This window comes from Lonchura striata, chromosome 8, assembly GCF_046129695.1.
Source record: "Lonchura striata isolate bLonStr1 chromosome 8, bLonStr1.mat, whole genome shotgun sequence".
Lineage (NCBI taxonomy): Eukaryota > Metazoa > Chordata > Aves > Passeriformes > Estrildidae > Lonchura > Lonchura striata.
In genome coordinates, this window is record NC_134610.1 from 24,446,006 (window position 1) to 24,467,371 (window position 21,366).

At 36.2% G+C, this 21,366-nt stretch overlaps 2 protein-coding genes across 5 annotated transcripts in view; one reads left to right on the top strand and one right to left on the bottom strand.

The window, feature by feature from the left end:
• The window catches only part of PDE1A (phosphodiesterase 1A), a 152,622-nt gene extending 142,316 nt beyond the window's left edge, over positions 1–10,306 (bottom strand). The window contains exon 1 of one of the 4 annotated variants that reach the window (XM_021531327.3): positions 10,288–10,306. The gene's annotated coding sequence lies outside the window, so the exon portion shown is untranslated. Of the gene's footprint in view, position 1; positions 105–2,377; positions 2,397–2,833; positions 2,853–10,287 lie in introns of those variants that run through there. The other 3 variants (XM_077785108.1, XM_021531325.3, XM_021531322.3) reach the window with 3 other exon arrangements.
• Positions 10,307–19,250: 8,944 nt separating this feature from the next.
• The window catches only part of DNAJC10 (DnaJ heat shock protein family (Hsp40) member C10), a 58,331-nt gene continuing 56,215 nt past the window's right edge, over positions 19,251–21,366 (top strand). The window contains exon 1 of the mRNA XM_021531319.3: positions 19,251–19,455. The gene's annotated coding sequence lies outside the window, so the exon portion shown is untranslated. The remainder of the gene's footprint in view (positions 19,456–21,366) is intronic.

Sequence of the window (21,366 nt, forward strand, 5' to 3'; positions counted from 1 at the left end):
CCTTCTCCTAGCAACTCCACACAGTAGGTAACTGTCAATTTTACTGGTGGAAAACACAGCAGCTGCAAGACAGCCCGCTCTGCGAATCCTCCGGGACAGCAGCATGTGTGTGTCAAAATCTGATGCTGAACTCTGTGTGTCTGCCAGCAAAAAAACAAATGCATACAAACAGCAAAAGGGTTGAGGACTAATCAGTACATGAGCCATGCAGCAGATTGCCTGCTCTGCCTTCCGAGTGCAAACCTGAGAACCTCTCTGTACAGTCAAAGTCAGGGCTTGGAGAGGGCAGAGGAGGGGATTTCCTTGGTGCTTGCTCAGTCACAGACTTGGGTTTGCAGAGCGCTTCTCCACTCTGAAAACAGCACCTGTCCTGTTTGGTGAGTAAAAATCTTCATTTCTGAAGCAGCAGCCAAATAATCAAATATACCCCAGACTTGTCCCAGTGATCATGTTTGTTTCAATCAGACTAAGAGCGGTGCAAGAAGCCAGGCAAGAGGAGTGTGCCAAGAGGGAATAAATGTGTCAGCTTTGTCAGCAACTGGTGTCACTGCCAGTTGGGAAAAGGAGCTTTGGGTCCACATTGGAAAAGTGAGGATGAGCATCCTCAGATGGTGACTGGAAGAAGCCTAAGGGTGAGGGAGGAATATTTCAGTATGGCTTTAACTAAACAGCTTTATTTGCATTAAATTCTGCAGTGGAGTGAGATAATGAGTGTTCCTGTGTGATGCAATTGGCAGAAAGTACTCAGGTTCTCACAGGAAAATAAAAATGGGGCTTGCAGCTTTGAAATAATCTTAACATTTTGGAATTTCCTAATCAATTTTGTTTCTCTATGGCAACTTTTATGCACATTATAGAGCTAAATTACACCCTATGAGAGTTATAAACCAGTTTGAGTTGCATCTTTTACATGCTGCTTTCAGGTGGATAATTAAACAGTCCATTTCATTTGCTTCCATGGATTTAAGATATACAGAATTTTAAACTGCTATTAATTTCCAGACTTTCACTGAATTCTTCCAGACTCAGACGATTAACAGTCAGTCCCATAAAATTCACTAATAATTTCTGAAAAACAGTCACTGAATGCGTGAAATCACTTACAATTTTAAAATATTAAGACAAAAAAGAAAAAATACAAATATGTATTTTCAAAAACCATAAGGCATTTATTCAGTCAAATTGAGCGGTAGTACCTCTGAACAACTTAAAACTTTCCAAAGTTTCCACTCCTGTTTTGCATGGAGTCCAACCAAAGTTTGTAAGAAAGAGCATAAATATCCTTCCATGGAATAATTAATAAGAACATCTCACACTAATCTGGGCTCTTCCCTGCCTTTTAACTGCCAAATATCTGAAGCAAAGCAAAGAAATTAAGTATTTATAGAAACCACATAAACCTCCAGGGATGGTGTGGAATTTTAAGGGCCTCAAAAAGTATTTCCAGCTCTTGTTGCCCAATTCTACAATGAAAAAAAAAAAAGTGGTGTTTTCAAGCTGTTCTCTCTCTCTCAGAAGGAATTCAGTAGTTGAAGATTTGATTTACTGGAGAAAACTAATGAGAAGGCAATATCCTTCAGGAAGGAAGGTGCAAACTGCCCAACTGTATCCCTGTAAATGGAGATACACCTGTTAATGTCACCAGAACTCCACAAAGGAAAATTGTAAAACCTCGGCTCCCTGAAGGACTCTGGCACTACAACAATAGAAATTCCAACAGCAGAAGCATCCAGCATGGCCTAAGCAAAAGACAAACACAGCGGCCTTTACTCCAAAAGTTTATCCTGTGCATTGACAGAGAAGACACCAAAGGATGAAATTGTATCTCTGAAAAGTAAAGGCAGCACAGGAAACAAAAAAAAACAGATAGATAAGGCATCTGAAAACAATAAATTTTCCAGAACATGTCCTGTAGTTCCCTAGGGAAACAGAAACCATCTAAAACAAAAGAACAACTTTTAAGTTATCTGGAAAACATGAACAAAAAGCCCTCTTGGAAGCACTGGGAAAGAGAGACCTTTCCTCCCTTTAGCTTTTGTGAATAAGGCTCAGCGAATGAAGCAGCTGAGCCCCCATCCTTCCTCTGGCTCCCGAGGTGCTGCCGGGCCCCAGGGACAGGAGCGTGCTGCTGGCACGGCCGCACACCGCGCAGCTGAACGGGGCCAGAGCTACAGCCAGCCCGACCTGCCCAGACACACTCACCTCTGTCCCTGCAGAACAAACAGGCCAAAAGAGGATACAGAATACTAAACTGCGAGCAGCTACTTTAGAAAGCAAGGCCAATCAAGAGGGCTAGCATCTGAAATGAAAAATTATCCTTCACAGTTTTCTTCTTTCCACTTCCTGTTCTTGAACCAGCTTTCTATTCTTGTCCTACCTAATTCATTACTTGTGCTACAGTCCCAGAAACTAGTTGTTACAGTCCATCTTCCTCCTAAAAAAAAAAAAAATATTTTTTGCACTTTGTCCACAGTTTTTTCTGTTGTTTTTAGATTTCAGCTTAAAATTTCCGTACTAAAGTCAATACACACTTCCGTTAGCCAATATGGAGACACATTAAAACAGGACTAATTAACTTATTCACCCTTAATTATGGTAATAAGAAAACTCTCCCAGTGACACAATCCTCAGATAAGAAGCTACACTTAAGGAAAATTTAAACTAAGATCTTCTTTCATCTTGACGTAATTCACTCCAGTAGTAATATCAATGCAAATAAATAATTTTAAAATATATGAACCAATAAAGAAATCAGATTGCCTTTTCAATATTGACTACTGACAGACCTTTACAGTTATGCTAATATCACACAATTTCAATGAAAACAACTTACCTTGAAACTGGGAAAATCCTGCAGCTACACCAGTTAATTAGCTATAAGAAGAGGAAAAGCATCATGCAGGTTTTGATGAGGAGAATAAGAGCTTTATTTTAAAGACATTCTCTGCTCCTGGAGGGAAATTAAATACACAGTTTTGTTTGAAATTAATCTTCAAAACAAATAATTCGTGACACATGGAAAATAACAAAGTATCAAGAGACCTGCAGGGTGACTTGTCAAACTAATACCCTTGCTTCCAAACATGACAACATAAACCTCCCTGAGGTGGAACCACAGGAGAGCCATAGAGCAATTAAGAAACAAAAAACATAAGGGAAAACAAAACAAAACAAATCCTCAAAAAGATAAGACAGATTTCTTGTAATTAGTGGTACTAGATTTGCATGCTGCATGTCCTGGCCCTGCTCTGCCAAGCACTAATACACATTTAATTTTAAGTAGGTAAAGCATTGCATTTATTTGCTGGATAAGACAGAGTTCAACAGCATTGTAAATAACAGAGTTAAACCACTGAAGAACTGCCTGCCAGTGGACTCAAGTGCTACATGGTGCTTTGTGAACAGAACCTAAGATAGCAGAGAGATCACATCACTCAAATTCCACCCTTGCAGAAAAGGAATGGTTTGTTCGTCAGTGTTCTTTGTGCCTCCTTTTGCTCTCTTCATATTCTATTATATTTTCATTTGTGATATGCAATCCTCTTTTGCACAGAGTTTCCAGCTTGTTTGCAATGTCCAAATATCTGAATTATTAATCAACAGGAAGCGCAGCAGAGGAAGAAGAAATATTTGGTCTTATTAAAGTTCATGAACTTTATTTAAATAGATAGGTCTCCAGCAATCTGTCAATGGCAAAATACTGATGTTACAGTAATCTTAGTTTTTTAGATTCTCCACAGAATATATTAAGAAAATCAGTACAGTTACATAATTGAGCAACAGCAACTCTATATTATGCATATGGTCTACACAGTGTATTGGCATTTACTCAATTAAGTAGGCAAAAGAGCTGGGTTTGATCTATTAACAGTGCTTACTTGGATGACCTATATAAGGAGACCAAACAGGGAACATTTTCCCCTTTCTTTTTACTTTAGTATTTTTTGCTACATCTGATTTACTGTATTTCAGGCTTGTTTATATAATTACTAAAATATGTATATTCATTTATGCGTCCTTCAAGTACCAACTTTAAGTTTAGCAAGGAGAAAAAGAACCTTTTGTTTGCTATGTGTACATCCTGTCATATTGGTAATGAAGATGGTGTCAGATTTATCAAAGCTTTTAGTCAATTAAAAATGAAAACAAATACCCACAAAGGCTTGGAAGCAAATTAGCTAAAAAGCTCAGGGCACAAATAGATATATATCTGCAAGCCTACCTATGACACATTAAGAGCTTATCACATTTGATTGCTCAATACTGGCCCATATTAGAAGCAACCAGCACCAGAGCCTGTCATTACTGTGTGTGAGCGGTCACAGACCAATTCAGTGCCAGGTAAAGCCAGGTTTATTAAGGGAGATGTCTGAAATCTGCACCCATGCCTGACCTCGCTGCAGTCCACAAAATCTGCATGTCCAGGCACTCTGTTAAGCACATCTATATTTTACTTTGAATATGATGTTACACTCAATTTAGAATCAGAGAATCATTCACTTAATTCAGTGAGTCAAACAATCTGACAAATTCTAGAAGATTGAGAGATAGCAAAAAATGAATAATTGCCAAGATATGTAATACATGGATAATCTGAAAAAAAAGAACTGTAGATGAAAACTTGCCACTGCATCATAAGTAGAAAAAACAGAATGAGATAAACACAGTGTGTCTTGAGCAGCTGGACCTGGAAAGAGGCTTTAGAACCAAAGTTTGAAAGCAAACAGCAGTCAATCAAGAAAAAACCAAACGTTCAACAGAAAGTGTATTGCATGTCAGTGAATGAAATGAAACAAAAGTGGTTCCAGGCAGGGTGATTAGACATCTTGACCTGCTTTGTAAGGCAGATGATCAGATGGCATTTACATCTTTCCCTAGGTATATTTAAACTGGTCAGCAGACATTCACTGGTAATTTGAGCTAAAAGATAACTCTTGCACACACAGGGGAAAATAACAGATGTAGAACAAGAAAGAATGGTAGGTACAAAACAGTTTTGAAATATTCTTCAGTCTTACTTCCCTTTAAAAGTGACTATCTTATAGCTTTTTAGTATTTAATTGCAGTACTTCAGGAAAGAAAAGATTACTATAGAGATGCATGACAATTGGATTACATTTTCTGGAAACAGCAATTGCACATAGCTCATACAATATCAGAGGGCAATCAGAACAACTAAAGAAAATAGAGATTACAGATTTTTTTAATGATTAGTGACTTTTAACTTCTTTACTTGGAATGAATTGGCTGGTATTGAAAAGCATCAATTGAAATTGAGGCGTAAAATTCATGAAACAAACAGTAGCTTTTAAGAACACCTTAAGAAACAGCTACAAAACTAATATGCTAATTTTTGCAAAGAGAGGAGACTGATCTAGAACTGCCATCAGCATGGAAATAAGAGGGATTGAAATTGCCACAATCACAAGAATGATGATGGACTTCATAATAACATAAGATTGATACCTAACAATGCCAAAAGGGCAAGACTGCCCCCACAGTGAAGAGCAAACAGTTCTAATATAAATACAGATGTTTCAGACTAGTTGGGCTCCTTTTATCAGAACCTCTGCTGGTTCGGTCCATGTCTCACAAATGGCAAGGGACCCTGACTGGTTGCAGACTTAGGATTTATTATCTTCATCTGTATAATGCAACCAAAAAGCAAGAGTTACAGGGAAATAACAACATCCATGCAAATCCAGATCACAGACAAGATGGCAGCTTATGTAAAGCCTTTTTCTACATATTCTTTGAATCAACAGCATCAAAGAGAAGATGCAAAGTCATTATATTCTAACCAATAAGAAAAGGTCCCACATGGATTTAACATTAACAAAAGTACTATGAACCTCAAACAATACACAATAATTCATTATTTAAGACTGAAAATTTTCTATCTTTGTAAAGCATATATTTAGGGCTTTTCACATCTTGCACTATCAATAAGTTCTTGTTCCTTATGATAAATATAAATGTGTTTACTTGGTTCTTAACTTCCTAGCTTCCTATGAGAAGGTTTAGAAATTTCCCAGCCTTTCTTATCTTTATGTCTACTTTCTGAGGCCTTTTTGCACTTTTTAAAGTCTTTTATTTTTTTATATTTCTACAAGAGCCCATTGCTTATTTCATCACAATTCAGATGTATTCAATTAATCCCTTAGGAGGTGCTCTACTTTTGATAATCATGTACAGAAGAGGTAGAGGAAAGGTAAAAATGTCATTTGAACACAAAAGCTGTGGTTAACTGTGAAAAACTCTTAACTTCCAAGTTATTGGTATTTGCATGTAACTAGCGAAAGAAAGAATATGGAATACCACACAATAGGAAATGGTAAATTTAGATATGACAAAGCATTTGCCTTTTTAACCCACTGAACTACACCAGCTATAAAGGAAATAAATAATCCATGCTGGAAAGATGTGTAGATATAGAACAACATTTCAGCTAATCATTGTCTAAAAGAGGTTTTTCTAGCAATCGTTTTGAGCTACTCCACAAAGAAAACAAGAAAATAATTTCCTTTTGCTAAACACTACTGACACAAGGACTACAGCAACAATAAAATGTTTATTGATATTTATAAAATATTATAACAGTAGATGCCAGCAGAGAAAAATGTCTTTTCATCTCAAACTAAAGAGACAAGCTTGGGAATCTACCCTGACTATAGCTATTTTCATTGGACAGAAACCTTCCACTAGTAGCTGCCCCAAGGAGGTGGAATCAAATCATTCCACCCCACACAGAACTGCTTCAAAACCTTAATTGCAGATCAGCTTTCAGGGAAGAATGGCAAGGAGTCTCACCCTCTTTGAGACAATGCCACATCATAACGCCAAGTATTGCCTGGACTTTTGGTGCAGTTCTGTACATCTTAGAATATGCACAATAATACCAGATTCAGAATTAGTCGGTTCAAACCTCCACACTTCAGGGAATTGCTACAGAATCTGAAATCTAAGGGCAGCTGAAAAAGCCATTTCTTAACATAGTTTGAATTTCAGCCTCAATTTCAGCAAGATGTTTTCCATGTTTTGGTTTTTAAACACCTTAAATGTTGAGTGAAGTATTAAATTGATGGGGAAAACTGTCAGCACAAGGATTTTTTTTTTTCATACCAAAACCTTCCCAGTATCCAAATTACATATTACATACTGGTCCTCAAATTTGGAAAACATTGACTGGTTCCTGTGGCCTCTTAAACTGAAATCTGCTTATCATTGCCATATTAGAAGATAGATCTATTCCTAAACATTGATCAGGCGTTACAGAGTTTAAAATCTGTCTGAATCATTGCTGCATTATTCACAGAATTGTAAAAATTATGCTTTCCTATAATTATACAACAAAGCTTTCAGTGAAAGACTGCATTTCATAGAGAAAATAATTTTGCAAAAATATTAGATATATTCAAAAAGTTTGAATTGCATTATGTGAAGATAGAAGTCTACTAGCAAGTGCAACTGAAGATAAACAATGCAGTTTTATGAAAAAAATTACTGGCTATGGGGATTTTTAGGAGGAAGCCTAGACCTCTCACATTACAAAGTGATCCTTTTCTGTCACGGGTATGGGTATTTTAAAATTACACAGTTCTGGAGTGAGACTGTCACAGGAACTGCTGCAAGCAGTTTATGAGTCTCATGACATTTCAGAAGACAGGTATCTGCCATGGCTCTGCTGGGTGACACAGGACCCTGAGCAGCAATGCTTTCCAGCACCTCCCAGCTGGGCAAAGTGTTATTCCTTCTCCCATTCAGCTGACCAGTAAAGCAGTTCTCCACAAACCCTGCTTTCCACTCACAGAAGAGCACTCAGTCAGAAATAAAAAGGTTACAGTGCCAAATCACTCTCAGGGAAAGTGAGACCACTTCTGGGGTCAAAATGTAAGCTGCAGCAGAGCACAAAATAAAGCAGGAAAAGAAACATCCCCTCTGCAGATATCCAGTGCTAAAATCTTGCTCAAGTGCTGTGCAAATGGTGTGGTCAGAGTAAAATTTCCTCACCATGAACTTTGCTGTGCCATGGCATCTTTCCAAACCAGTTAAAACTTGAGCAAGTTGTATGACTAACGAGTTCTGAAGAAAAAAGAGATTTTGGGGCTAGAGAGGCTGATTGCTCAAGAGTTGCTAAAATTAGCAGAGGTTTACACAATTTTTATGTACACAGGAACATTTTTTTTAATACAACTCCCCCTGTCTCTTAGAAGTCTTGATAAAGAAGACCAGAGAAATTGAGCAGGGGATAATTTCTAAGAGAGTTCTAATATATACTCACCTTGTATAAGGTGAGTATAGAAAAGCAGCTAGAAGTTACCTGAGAACTTTGTACCTGATGCTTGGAATGTCATAAATACCTTGGGTTGGTGTGGACAATTATATTAAATCATGAGGCAAACAGAAGAAAAATAGACAAACAAGAAGAAATATAGATTATCCAAGTGCTATGACAAGTATACAAGACAAAAAATAGCAGCACAAGTATAAGAACAGAAGAAAAGATTTCATCTTATACTTGTCTTCAGATGTCAGACCAACATTGTTTTTGCTTTTCTAAGAGAGTGAAACAGTACTCACGTACCACTTCTGAGATCAAAGATTAATTACATTAGGAAACCTAACAAATATTTTTCTGGCATCAGCAACATACTGCTTGATATTTTTCACACCAGAAAACACCATTATGTCTAATATTTTTACAAAATAAGAGTTCATATCACATAAAGACCTTTTCATAATGGAAAGTCTGGAGAGAGAAGGATGCAACAGTAGGATAAAGGCTGCCTTTGTACTTCTTTATTTCAGCATTATACACCAGCAAATCCTCACCTGTCAATATCCCACAATAAAAAAAGATAGACTAGAGGTACATAGGTGCAAGCTAGTCAACCAGGGTTTCTGCAAGAATGGCAACCTATTCCCCTTGCCTTGCTGTCTGGTTTAAGCCAAGAAATTCTCACAGTATTGGGATGGTTACTAGCAATGGTGAAAGAAAAGTGCACACACAGGTGAAGATATGATCTGGAGAAGTGGAAAAGAAGGGATGGTAAAGACTCCCAAGTATCTTGTGTGGAAGGCATTTAAAAAATAATAGAAAAGAGCACTTTACTTTTCCAGGTAATTGCTTGTCCTGAGGGTTTCCAAGCCCCTAAGCCTCCTAGCACAAACTGTGGCAGTGAAGTAGTACTTGCTTTAAGAGATGAAAGGAAGGAATCCCTTAATTAATTTGGACATAAGCGAATCCGTGAGATTGGAGGCATCCAAGGGTGCTGAAAGAGCCCGACAAGGTCCTTGTGAGGCTGCTCTCTATCATCTATGAAATACTGAGGGAACAGGAGAACCCATAGTAGAAGAGGCTCAGGGGAGTCCTTATTGCTCCCCAGATACACCTGTGGGCACCTAGTCAGAGGACAGAGAGGAGATGGAGGCAGATAATCCTCAAAGGCACATGTATAAGACAAGAGGTAATAGGCAAGTAGAAACATGAGAAATTCCAGCATTGGGAGAAGAATTCACCACTGGAAAATGCAATATTTTGAAAAGAACTTTCATTATGAGCAATTTAGTACTGGGGCTGTGGAACTGCCATTCTAGGAGTGTTCATGGCTCAGCTGGACACATCCCCAAGTACCTTTATCATGTCTGACTGCAAGACCTCCAGAGTTCCCTTGCACTTAAAACTGGGCTCTAGGATTCTAACATACAGCAAAGTATTGCCACTGTGGAGAAAGCTTACTCCAGGAAATTAAGACTTTTCATTTCCAATTACTTGAAATTTGAACACTTCACATTGTTTTCAGCAGCAGGATATAGACAATACAATTTACCTGCAGAATTCATTGCTGCAGGATGCAATTGATTTTATTATGTTATTAAGGTTTTTAGCAGATTAAGTATAAAAATAATTACAACCATTATTAATGTGACATAGTATACAAATAAAAAGGCTAGCAATTCTCAGGCTGTAGTCAGACCATAAGCATATCACCAGATAGAACAAAAGCAAAACTATCTTGTTACAATAATGCAAAATAATACACAATACTATCAGAGGCATAAAACTGAATTATTTAACTATTTTCCTATAGGTTATATAGTGGTTTTAATATTAAAGGATTTCAAGAACTATTTTGTGTATCTTATTTTTCAGGATAAGTAACATACAATACTGCACATCAGTAATTATTTCTCTGCCTTTCCCTTTACTCATTCCTCCATAACATAAAACAACAACTATGACAGTATGCAAAAGAAAGATAAAATATTGAATATTTTACTACTTACAAATTATTCTTGAAACGTGTCTACTAAATTGATGTTTTTGTATGCAGAGGCACTGCAAAATAGATTTAAAATTTAATATTCAATAACCCAAAATATTCAGCCCAAACAAACGCTGAAAACAGTAAAAGGCAAAAGCCTGGAAGAATTATCTGCTTTGTTTTAAAAACACAATTAAAATGAAGAGACGTTAGCAAATTTAATCTGCTATAGCTGACATCATTCCTGGGCATTGATTCAAACTCCAAATTTAATTTCGATGAAGCTTTAGTAAAAGTAATGCCTTCTGCAGATTCTGACCCATCTGACTGAACTTACCTACTGACGACAATAAAAAGTAACTTAACCAAATATGGTTTCTGTTTTTCTGTAAACAGCTTTAAGGATAGATAAAATATATCTTAAATTGGCTTGGGACAAGAGTTTATTGAATGTTGCTTACCATGAGCAGGGTTTGTGCCCTTCCAAGTAGTATCAGCAGAGAGATCAAAGTTCTTTTGAAGGCTTTTTTTTGGTTTTGTTTTTTTTTTTTTAGACACCTGCTTTGTGTTAAAATTTGATGACTTCTGATATATTGCTGAGGTGAAAGTGTACTTACTACTAAAGAGAGATGTATGACATGATAAGCAAGGCAGATAAATAGAGAACGAAAATCCAAGCTGAGGAAATTCTCTATTCTACTGCTACTAAAAAGTATTCTACTACTTTTTATGATAGATATCAAAGTGGACTTCATTTATCCCTGTTACTGACTTCATAAAATTGGCAGGAAATTGCACGAGTTGAAGTTTTCTTGGGAAATCTTAGGTTCCAAATTCACTCAGAAAAATTATCTGAAAGTATACTTGGCAGAGGCTTCTATAATCTCACAAAAGACCACAGTGGAATTTACTGGAGATTGTCACAGTTCCAATTATATATATTTGCATATGCAAAAATCATTACTTGCATGAAAAAAAATTGCATTTATTCCTACAAACTGATATTTAGCCAAATCAATTAAATACTAACTTAGATAACAGCTCATTAATCCTCATTAGTATGCAATTGTACAGTTCCAATGATATCTACTTGTAAGTATCTGAAAGGGTAACTACTTTCCACTTGTAATGAAACATACACATGCTCTATTATTTTCTTTTTTTTTTAATTACAGCATGTAAAAACATGCCATAAAAACTGCCAAGCACATAATAAAATCCTTCTCCTTCTCCATTTTCTTCTCAGATCCTCAACTTCTTCCTTCATAGGAATAACTGTTAAACAAATAAGTATACCCCAAAATAAAACTTTAAAGATAAAATCCATTTTCAGGAACTTTTGGAAATTCTTTCCTACTCCTTAGAGACTAGAAGCTTGGAATCATGCAAAAAAAACCCCAAACTTTGCTAATTCGCTCAGAGCATCAGGTTCTTCAACACACCCACGGCCTTCAAGCTGATCAGTGAAAAAAGGAAGAGCTCATCAGTGAAAAACCTGCTTACACATGTTTCCTTAGTTTTACCTCGTTAATCAATAAATACCTTTAAATTAAATTTCTGTGTGTAAGAACACCACAGCTGACTGTGTATTACAATATGGTATTTTAGAAGGGAACATCTGAAAGATAGAAAAATAGATACATGCAATCCCTTTGTGGACTATGAATATGCCCTATGTTACCAAAATCATTGAACACAGTTAAAGTGAGTACAGAGAAGGCAAACACCTTTTTCTTGTCCTAACAAGGATCAATGTCATCTCTCAACAGTGTCCTGTACAATTACTACCAGATAAAAGCAATTCTTCCCACATTACAACAAATTCCTAAATCTGGATCTTCAATCTTGATACATTTTTTTTATTACATGTTACCTTACCAAAAGCCAAAGTAATGTGAGTGGTGGTTTGTTTTCCATGTTTTCTGTGGGGTTTTTTTGGTTGCATTTTGCTTGAGGTGTTGTCTTTGATTGTTTGGATTTTTTTGGGGGGAGGGGAGGAGGACATTTCATAAAAGTAGGAGAATAAAAAGAAGACAAAACACACAATTTTAGATTTCCTGAAGAAATTGTGAAATTTAGGAAGATGATAACTGAGACTGAGTTTCAAAAACAAGCCTGATCTGCTTGGTAAGATCTGTTCTATAAATTGGGTTATAGTCTTCACTGAATGCAAATGAACACCAGCAGGTTATCTCCCAGATTACTTTTTCAGACATCAAAGCCCAGCCATTTCAGACATGAAGCAATCGATCTCCTTTAAAATTGTAGATTTGGAATGATGACAGCAGCCACCCTTTAAGGGTTTCCCCATGGGGGTTTCTTGGCAGCTGGAGGCTGATGGGAAGAAAGGCAGGGGCAACACACAGGGGACCAGTGCTAGCCCATAAAGGCAGAAGTCAAGAAAGGCTATTAGGGATAACCTCAGCCTATTTTTAATTCACTGTTTATTTGTGCATCTGGTGAGACACAGATCAGGACAGGGAGTTAGCATAAGTAAACCCTTTTAAAACCTTTTCTAACACAGTTTTGTATCACCCATTGTAGATGAAGGTTTTTTATTCACCCTGAATCTTTATGGATGCAAAATACATGGTATCACATAGTCTATATCAAGCCCAGGAAAAAGTAATAGATAACAACATGGGATAAAAGGGTTGTCTTTCTGGCACAAAATTATGCAGAAGATAAGAAATTAAGACCAACTTTCACTCTGTGCCCTATAAAATAACCTAGCACCAGGGAAGGCACCAGGGGCTATACCAATAAAATTACGCTTGGCGCTGCTCTAAGTTTCAAACAAATGTGCCTTTTATGAAAAACAAGTATTTTGTTCTGTGGAATCTATTTAGCCCAGAATTTCTGATTTTCCCTATTCTCCGCATGCTGTTAATAGCAAGTATCTGGTGGATTAAATTGAATGTTTTTGCTAAAAAATATTAAAGTATGTAGTATCTCAAGTTTCTTGCAATCTCTATGTACTTTCCAAAGCAGCTTTTTGTTTCATTTTGTGTAAAGATTTCTGCCACTTGGATGAAGACAGCAGCTTAAAAAGATCTGTTGTAATGCACTAAAACTGAAAGGGAAAAAAAAAAACCATGTAAGGTTCATGTTCAAAATTCATGCTGCAGATTCAGCATAAGTAAAAGTAGACATAATCCAAAAATCACCATAAACCAACGGCATCCCAAAGGATGTTGCAAAAAATTTACAGAGATGCTGGGAAGCTCCAATTGAAAAGAAACAAAGCAAAAATAAACTGACAATGACAAAGAAAACAAACAACAGGAGACAAAACCAAAACATTCATCACTCTGATCACACTAACACAGATATTATTTTACCCAAAAAACTGTCTTCGAAAAGAAAAAAAAACCTGTTTTCAAAATCCAAAAACACCCCTGGAGTTTAAGTCTAAAAAGAACTTTCCAATTAAGAATTTGTACTCACTAAATAATAAGTTTCTAATCAAACTGGGCATTTTCTAAAAGCAACAACATCAAGAATAATAACGAACTTACAAACTGAAACCTCAAAGAAATTAGATCTTTGCATTTTACCCTCCTACTTGTTTGATTTTTGTCCTTCTTACATAAGTCCATTTAGGATTTAATTATATAAAAACCAGTTATTTGGTCTCTAACTAAGAATCCATTTTCTGAACAGAAAGTGTAAACAGGAGAATAAATTTGAGAAAATATATTTTTGATTTTTCATCAGCTGATAAAACATGTTGAAAATATGCATGAATTACCAAATAATGAAAAGCATAGATGTAGACCAGTTCAAGGTAAGGCAGAGTGAAGCTGAAGCTAACTTGGGCACTTCTTCAGTTGACAAAGAACAAAAAATATTTCTTAAAATTCTGTTATATGGAAAATGCAACATATACATTGTGCTTCTTAAAATTCCTATATAAAAACCAAATATTTTATGTTAGTGCAAGTCACAGCAATCTGGCTCCTTAGCTAAACCTTTGATTGTGGGAATTACTAATAAAATCTCACCGATTTTAGGTATCACTGAAGATGCTTTATGTTTCTGAGAGCCATTAAAATTAGACGCTATACTTCTGCCTTTTTGTTTTTCTATATATAAATAAATAGAGCACATTTTTGTCACATAGAATTTAAAAGCTGGAAGGAACATAGAGGAGTAGAATCCTTGGAATAAAATTACAGAAAAGCATAGAATATATTCAATGTACCTTTATCCTGAAGACAATCTTTGGGATTTAAAACTATTAAATGAAATGCACTCTAGCATAGCAATGGGACGCTGATATTCAAGCTTATTTTACTCCAGAGTTGTCAGCCTTTCCTTCTCTGCAGTCTCATTTACATTATTCAATACACTTTCCATGTTTTCCAAATACTAATGGTGCAATACAGAAGTTCCATAAACTCAGCCTTTTCAACAGCAAATGCATCATATTCAAAATGTTCTTAGATATAAGTTGTCCCTTATTTGGTCTTCAGTGAAGACCACAGATGGGAATAACATTTGCTCACACTTAATTGCAGAGCAGACTATTTAATAATCAATGTGCTGGCACATTCTTCATTTTGTCTTAAAATAAAAGTGTTTTCTTTAAAAGAACTAAGTTCCACTGGATAAAATTCCAAAAGTCTTCTTTTTTATTTTAAAGACAGCATGGAAGTTCAGTGATCATGCAGACCAAAATCCTAGAAGACTTTCCAGCAGTTCCAGCCAAGGATATACAGGAATTCAACAGTACCAGCACCCTGAAGTTGTGACTTCTGACTAGTTAACACAACACTATTAAGGTTTAATGAAAGGAGGTATTTAATACTCACTTGACAATTTAAAAGGGAACAAACTAATGATGCCAACTGACCACTCAGTGATGCATACTGTAAGAAATGACAGTCAGGGGCAAGAAATCACCCATGTGCTATTTTCTTGGTACATAGTACATGGAAATGTGACTTGAACTAACACCCTGCTCCTGCCATAAAAATCTAACTGCAAAGCAAAGCTAAGATTAACTTCTCATCCTAACAAACCATTAGAGACTTTTTTGTATCTATGCAAAAGTAATGCAGCAAAAGTAATTTGGCAGCATTTTAATACTATCCAAGAAAGACAATCTGACAAAGGAAATCAAGTCTGAAATCATAAACAGCTGCAGAGAGCAAAACTTGACTTAAGCAAGGTAGCACAAATAATAAAATATGTCCTATATTAAAGTCACTTGTATATTCTAGCTGTGGAGCACTCCCTGTATTACACAAACAGAAATGTAGCATTTAAAAGGACATGGATGTAATGGGGACTAATGTTCCAAGGTCTAATTGTGCATTGTTCTCTGCATGATCACCTACTCATTTAAATTGGTGAAACATGCCCCCTTGGAATCCTATGAGTTCCTTAGCTGGAAGGGGCCCAAAAGGATGATCAAATCCAACTCCTGACTTCAGTAAATACAGACCTCAAGCCCCTGTTACAAATTGCTTGCACTCAATCATCCCAAAACTACTTGTAATCCTCAAAAATATAATTTTTCTGGTTTTTGTTAAATTGTACACAGAGGCATGTTCTGCACAAGCCCATTATTTTTAAGTACATTTTTTATTGTAATGTACTGTTTACAATGAGAAAATTTATTAATTTTAGATTTTTTATTCTTTCACATATCCACTAAAGCCATGCATACTTCACTGGGTGTAAGGACAACAGTGTTAATGTTAAGCCTGTGACAAAAATTTAAAATAATTCCTGTATGTATCTACTTGACAAAACACGAAAGAATATCCCTCTTTATTCTTAATAACTTTCTATAATGTTCAAGTCAAGTGATTTTGTAAGAAAACTGATTTTGTAACCATTTGTCTCCATGAACATCAGCCACGCAAATAACACTACAAGTTTAACCACTCTTATCCCTTTAACCATCCTGATATTTCTGTATCTATCTTCCATTGACAAAAATATGCTTAATGAAAGAAGTGCAGTGTTCTCCTTTCCAAAACACAAGCTGGATTTATTAGCTTCACAGATTTATTAATGACATTACATGTAACATGATATAATTTGTTCTGAATTACATGGATACAAAAAGAAATATACTGAATGTTCTAATCAAGGGGCCCTTACACTTGGAGAAACACTGTGTTGAGCTAAGAAGAGCAAACTGCCTTTCATTTTTTTAGAAAAGGTATCTTAAAGAATGGCTTTGGTAGGTGAAAATTCAGTATCACACTAACTGTAAATTTATAAACTGTTCTAATTCAGATGCAAATTCATACAAATAGGAGGTTTTGAAATAATTTGTTGAATATATGTGATATCCTAAGAATATATTCTGACTACCTTTTTATAAATTTTCCTTTATACTCCCTGATATAGAGACCTAAACTTGGAATTGCTGTGATTCATTTTTTCTGAAAGGATTATATTGATATTACAATGTTATATTATATTATACAAAGTAAGTTGGTCATAGCTAGATTTAAAAGAAAAAAGTACCATTTTATTTGCAGTTGGTTTTATTTATATACTGAGAACGTAACTTTTCCTAGAACCTAAGTAATACTCTGGTCTCTGAATGCAAATTGTTACAGAAATACAATTAACCTATCATGAGATTTTTTAAGATTCTTCTGAAATACTTAATCTTTTAATTTTTATATGTTACCAGTGATGCCATTTTGTTAGAGAAATGTATTTAGTAATAGGCACAGTGGAATTAAGTGTCACCCTTAGCACACCAACCTGAGAATCTGGAGAAGGATTTTCTTTTGTCATACACTGCCTGTAAGGCCTTGCCTAACTCAGTCTCCCCATGCCTTCAGTATGCGAAGATGAAGCATGTGTCCCATCATAGGTTTGCTGGTGTAATATTTAACATTTTTATCCTTTCCTTGGCAAGTTGCTTAAAGAGGGAGAGGGAAATCATGATGCCAAAACAACCAGAAAAGGCATTTTTGCAGCTATCTGGTATGCATAACATGTAGAGTGGGTTTTGTTGCTGTTTTTCAGTTTCTTGGGTGGGAGGAATTTTTGGGGGGATGCAGAGGGGATTGTTTGTTTCTTGGTTTCTCTGGATTTCTTTAAATCTACAGTGCTAGAAATGCTGTGTTCGGATTGTCCCAAGTTTTTCCAAGTTCCTGTCTCACTCATTGCAATTCAATCTGGGTCCATCCAAGAGAATCCCACAGCAAACCCAATCCAACATTGTCTGGAACATCCAGACACATTTGCAGACATTGGACTTTCCAAGCTGCACGCACGGTATAACTCACATGGGGGATCTGGAAACACTCCTGCAAACTCTTGTCATAGCTGGATGTGAATAGAAATAAACCAAAACAAATCTTTCTCAAGAAAAACTCTGCTGTACCATCTGCTAAGGAGCACTTTGCTCCTTATGGCCAGTTAAAACACTGTGTAGTCCTTTACAAAGGCTTTTGCAGATGATGTTCTATCACTTTATACTGCCTCTGCAATAATGTTTTCCAAACTCAGCTGCCCATGAATTCTAAAATAATGTTTAACTGACCAAATATTTTAATGTGTGTAAACAGTCCTTTTGACCTAAGTGAAAAGGTGAACATACAGCTAGAACTATTGCAATACACTTTGATCCCTAACTAAGCTCAGTTTCTTTTCAAGTAAACAAACATTCATAGTCCATCACTACAACAGTTTTAAAATATCAAGTTTTATGCCCTACATGGGCCTCTAAAAATATCAAAACATTCAAAAGTTCAGGCATTTATACTTTGACAACTAATGTTGCAATTATATTACATTATATCTTTAAATATTATGCACCTCAAATATATCTTGAGACATACCTTAAATGTTTATTTTTGTATGCCTGTTTTAGTTTTCTGTGTTACATCACATTTTCTTTTTATTCCTGCTTTTCATCCACTTTTTGTTCCCCACTAACTGATCCACTGCAATTACAAGGGGGTCTAGGCCAGGTCAAATTAAGGACCACAAAACTCTGTGTAAACATTCAGATTCTGTTTACAAGATGGATCCAAGCAAAAGCTCCCAAGGTTAACTCTCACAAGAGGTATTTTACTTCAAGAGGTTTCTTTTCCCCTGAAGCAGAGCAAGCATGAAAATCAAGTTGTTTGAGTCTAAAAGGGAAACAGTTGCAGCAGAGCTCCTGCAGCCTCTCCTGCCATCAGCAAAGGTAGAATTCACCAGGAGCACCAGGAGGGGTTCTGCTATTGCACTGTTCTTGCACCTCATTACAGCTTGCATCATACTCAAATGCTTTTACTGGCCCCTGAAAAACAGTATTTTATTGGAAAAAAAAAAAAAAAAAAAAAACAACAAAAAAAACCAAACTCCAAAACCATTGAAAAACTGTTCCCTTCTGCTCTCATTACCAAGACTTATCTACTGTGCTTTGGGCTCCCTCTCACCTCTGCCTAAATAAACCTTTCCTCCTTTTGATATTTAATATCACCCAAGACTGCCAGATATGGCTGGGACAGCTATGCCATGAAGTGCACATTCTAAAAAGCTCCATTGTATTGTTTTTATCCAAAACCTTTGGAAACTGTGGTGGACACAGAATTTCAGATCTGTATCCTGCTTAATGCAGACCAAGGTAAGAAAATTAGGTGAGTTTTTGTCTTACAATTTAAGTATTTTGTTTCATCAAACCACCAGGCAAGGTCTTTGGCCTAACTCCACATTAGAAACAGCATAAAATAAAGGACATGAAATATCAAATGTTATATTAATATATTACTAGAAAATTTGAATATTCTGCCATTTTCATAATTCACAGCAACTTGTTAAAAAAATGTTCTCACTATCCACTTTATGCCTCAGAATCTTTCATTTTTTCCAGGAAAAGTGCCCTGTTCAGAGTTATTCTCCTGGGAAACATGGATTTTTATTCCAGTCAACTCCCAGCTCAGTTAATTTCACAATGGATTGCAATAGGAGTAAGTCTACAGAGCTGAGGGCAGTGTTTCCTCTCCATGTGTGTCAGAGGGATTTACTCCAGAGGAGCACTGACCTCATCCCTTGGATCAACCACCATTTAGTGGCTGGAAAGCAGTGTGTGTTCCTGGGGCAAATCTTATTTTGCCTTCACCCAAATGGGATCAAGTTCATGTTCTCCAAGACACATTCATAACACGAATGGAAGCCTGATAGCCAAGGAAGATTATGACTTCTGTGTCCCTCTGCAGGATCAGAGGTGAGTAAACTCAGAAACTCAGTCACCCATTTTTATTTGCCATTAAAAGAGTGCAGAGGTTTCCTGTGTTTGCTGTGACAAACGTGCAAGACCTACCAATACTTTGAGCACATCAAGTAACTTCTAGGAGTCAAGAAGCTGAGAGAAAAAGACCTCTTCAAAAATAGATTTTTTAATGCCATAAGAACTCCTACAATTGTCATTTGTTGGCCAACACCTTTTGCTGGAAAAATAAAATGGGAAAGAGAGAGACAATACATTCATGGTTCCTTAATTCTACAGTAAGAAGCCAGGCTAGAAGACAATTCCATGTAAAGGCTCTCCAAAAGAAAAAAAGCATTGGAAAATTTGGTGCAAATACTGTTTATTATCCTCATGTTGAAACTGTAATTTCTTTCAGAGTTAATCTAGAGGCAATGAATTAATAATGAATATTATTTAAATCATCTCTTGAGACATCTCAGTTAAGATATGGAAAGTCACAAAAGCACCAAGAAAAAACAAAACAGATGCAATGATTTGCATAAATATAATTTGCTAAAATAATATTTGACTGGAATGCAGTTAAAATCTTAGGATCCTATATGTCACACATTGCTACATTCCTTTCTATACCAGCAATGCCCTGAGTTTTGCTCTGAAGACAGCTGCTATCATTTTTAAGGCCACCTAATAATTTTCCTTGAACATTCCTCAGATGTAAAAGCTATTTTCCACACTTAGTTTCCATAGATACAGTAGATTTTTTATTAATCAGAATGATAGCCTGCAAACTGCTAAGCAAACACATCATCAGAGAGCAGTTAATATTCCAAGCTGTGTCTGTTTAAACAGGGTCCCACTCTGATCACATTTAATTATGGGCAATTAAGGCAGAGTGGAATTGGACTACATGATATTTTCTAAATGGAGATTTTAATACTGTGGTTCAAGAGAGAAACACGGGTCAGTTAGCACTTAGTGCTGATACTTACAGAGCATACTGAGAAAAACAATCAGTTGCTGCTTCAGGGAAGAAAAATCTCTGTCAGGGAGACCAAATTAAAGCATCATTTCATCCAAGTATTTGACTAAAATTGAATTTTAATCCAGGAAAGCTAAACAGATAAACCAAATACCAGAGGGGAAACAGAGCTCTTTATCTATCGAGTTAAACCAAACAAATCTGGAAACATGCATCCAAAGTAAAGGCTCCAGCATCTTTTGCTTAAACAGTGATTTGGATTTTTTTTCTGCCTGTCTCAATAGGCCAGTGAAGCAAAACAGATGGGCTAATAATTATTGCTGGGTTAAAGTTGCTACCTGGTCTGAAAAATCTTAGCCTTGCAACTCAGCATGTAAAGTATCTGAAAGACTCTGAAGAAGTAAAGGACTCATGAGTATTCAGAACTCAGAGACATTTTAAAACTAAGAAAAAGATAATTTTTAATCATATCCACAAGCATTCTCTTTCCTTTATCATCTCCAAATATCTGAACTGCTTAAGAATGAGAATGAGTTGATATCAAAAATATTTGCAGCAAGTGGAAGAAATGAAATAAAGTATGCTTTTGTAACAAAAAGAGGCAAAAGGAGAGGTGTTGCAGAAACACAGTATTAAAACTGGTTCTCTCCCTGGGGAGTGCTCATTAGCCAAGTAATTGATCCTCGTGTTGTGTCAAATATTGAAATATTCTGGCCCCTCTCATGTACTTATGTGGCTATATTTAGTGACTAAACCAGCAGAATGTTGGCCTTCCCAAAACAGACACATACCTGTGATCTGAAGCACAATGAAGCTTCATTTACTTTTCTGACAAAAATAATTTCCAGTTTCTTGGTGTAGCTGTGGGCAAATGTATCTGTCATTATGTTAGTATGACAGAAGTTTTTATTGCAACTTCTGAAGCAAGTCCACCACCAGTGGGCAGA